Source organism: Paramormyrops kingsleyae, chromosome 24 (assembly GCF_048594095.1).
Source record: "Paramormyrops kingsleyae isolate MSU_618 chromosome 24, PKINGS_0.4, whole genome shotgun sequence".
NCBI classification, from domain to species: Eukaryota; Metazoa; Chordata; class Actinopteri; order Osteoglossiformes; family Mormyridae; genus Paramormyrops; species Paramormyrops kingsleyae.
The window spans coordinates 17246709-17249421 of NC_132820.1; the positions used below are offsets into that span (position 1 = coordinate 17246709).

The 2713-nt window shown below is 36.9% G+C and overlaps 1 long non-coding RNA gene across 1 annotated transcript; it reads right to left on the minus strand.

Annotated features, from left to right (window-relative positions):
• Positions 1-294: 294 nt before the first annotated feature.
• On the minus strand, positions 295-2450 carry LOC140582152 (uncharacterized). The gene is made up of 3 exons (XR_011985070.1): positions 2266-2450; positions 761-844; positions 295-598 (listed from the first exon to the last, which is right to left on the minus strand). It is a non-coding gene; the product is annotated as an uncharacterized lncRNA (long non-coding RNA).
• Between the last annotated feature and the right edge of the window lie 263 nt (positions 2451-2713).

Here is a 2713-nt window from a genome sequence, read left to right on the forward strand (position 1 = left end):
AAGAGATTATAAAAAAACAACATATAGATTATATATAGATCTTTTAATTTCTTTATTCAATTTCTTTCCTTCCTTTTTCCCATTCTGTTTCTCTCTCTAATTATTTTTTATGGATCAAAACACCACCCTGTATAGCGCGGTGGGTAAATTATATCTAAAATTTCGATCCTGCTGGGATCCCAAACACAGTCTTCCTCCAAGCCGCTAGGAACCATTCCGCAGTTGGGTGGCACCCAGGCTGAGTCATATCCATGCTGATGCCAGGTTTTTTGGAGGGGGTGTCCCTGGTAGTCGATCTTCTTTACTTTTCCTACTCTAACCCTCAGCTTGAGTACAGCTTTCTGCTCATAGAAGGGTAGATTTTTTGGATAGGCTAGGGCCTTCTGAAAGCTCCGACTGACATAGACTCCACGTCCAAGCATGCCATCACTTGACCGCTGAAATCCGTACATTTGAATATTTAATACAGCTCTTTGTGTGGTACCATGGTACATGATGTATGTCCTACTATCTCCCCATATGTCGTCACGCTCCAAATAGGATTCAAAAAGTGCGCAGAAGTCATCTCTAAATTCACGGAAGCTTGCCATACTTTCCTCTGCAAACCAGTAAATTAGCTTTAATAAGCAGATGTTTTATGTACAAGCAAGAACAATTTGGTATCAGTTTTATTACTGGACAGAAAAATAAATTTTACCACAGTCCATTTAAATTCAGATATTAAGTTTAATTTTAATGATATTTTGAGTAGCACACTTACCTCTTGTATTGAAACTCCACTTCAGAGTAAAATCACTTCAGACCAGTGAATCAAGTTTTTGCTGTAGTATTAGTTTCACTTACACTGAAAGATAGACACATTATATAGACTGGTTTGTTACACCTTTGTTGCATCACAATAAGAATTTCTAACTAAAACACATAAAACAAGTTTGCATGCTTGATTTCATAAGACTGAAGATATAAAAATAATCTAACATGAAATATTTACTTTAATTAAAGGTGAGAATTGTTCTCAACAGTTTTATTTACTATTCACAATTAAGCTACAAGGTAGGATTTGGTTCTGTATGCTTTCACAAAAAGTAAATAAAGCTTCTGTAATATACAGTATATATTGTACATTATGAGAATCACTAAAATCAGGTTTTATTGGGTGTGGAGTTTCCCTTCCCATGGTTACAGGGATGGGGAGGAACATGACGGTCACACAAAAACATAACATTCTCTGTGAGAGAAAAGATAGTCATGTAACTTCAAGTCATTTCAGTTGAGGAAAATGAGTGACATGAGAGAGGATGGGATCAAGGCTGTTTTACTGGGGCTCCAAAAATCACAAACGTAATATTGGATGCAGCTTTGTGTGGCTACTTGTCAGATGTGGAATAGCATTCTCAAGTTTGAATATAAAAATATTTTGTCTTATTACAAATATTTAGTATGAATAAATTTATTGCCACAAAACAGTAGTATTCACGCACACACAAACTCATTCCCATCTTAATTAAGAAGCCCTGGAAGTGTCACGGATAGGGTTTTTTCGTACTACATCAGACGCACAGGTTTGGTTAACGTACCCATGAAATAGAAAATCGAGCTCACAAAATCCCTGAAATGTGCGCACAGTTTACTTTTTCGCACTGTTTGTGGCCCCTACTGGCTCCGCAGCATCTAGTTATCTGAAGTGCTATTCTGTAAATGACTGATTTAATACAGAGCCCAGCCTGGGATTTACAAAACTGATCTTGCAGTGACAGGTACAGAGTCCTGACCTACTGAGTCACACATTCGTTAATGCCAACCTTTTTTTTTTGATTATGAAGAAAATGCAATACAGCTTCAAAATACTATGTAATTTATTCCCCTATTGTCCCATAATTGTGCTTAAGTTATTAAATATCATTCTATACAAATGGATTAATTCACTTAACATTCCGAAAAATATTCTATAGCATTTACTCCATGCAACTAGTTACAGTTTTCAAACTACATTAAACATCTAATTATGTTGAGAAGTATTAAATCTCAGTATGTGTGTTAAACAGGGGTGGATTTAAGGGGTAGCCACCAGACATCAACATAATAAAAAGTTAAATATGGATTATCTTATTTTCGAAGTGGAAGCATAGAACAGACACGGTCGGGTGTGGCCGCCCCCATAAATATAACTGAACCCTGAGGGCCACCCAAAGCAAAATGTTTCTGCAGATGCCGCAGGTTAAAGATTCTCATTTTATCTGTTACATTTGTTGACTACAATCTTACCTTGCAAAGCAAATATCTTTAAATCCTCCCAGAATCTTTTTCGAGCTTCTTGCTGAAATGGCGACCCTGGCTTTGAATCTTTTTCACTTTCATTTACAGAGAAGGAATGGTCAGCTTCCTCCCAAATGCGGAAGCGGTCTATGGCACGGCATAGGATATTTTTTATACATCATTCATTATTCATATCCTGCCGCCAAATAATTCGGTCACAGCTCCAAGGCCGTGCAGAGACCTTTAGAGGAGCAGGTGCTCAGATTTAAAGAGGGGTGCATGGATCAAGATCTCAGAACATCAGCTACAGCATATTTACATGAACACAGTTTTTTGAGTATCAAGAGCTAAACTGAAATTTAACTTGTATAAAAAAAAATGAAATGGCTATGTTAGTCTGAGTCTTTCTTAGTAAAACACAGCAACTGAATGCCAAATGAGTTCAAATGAGAGTACA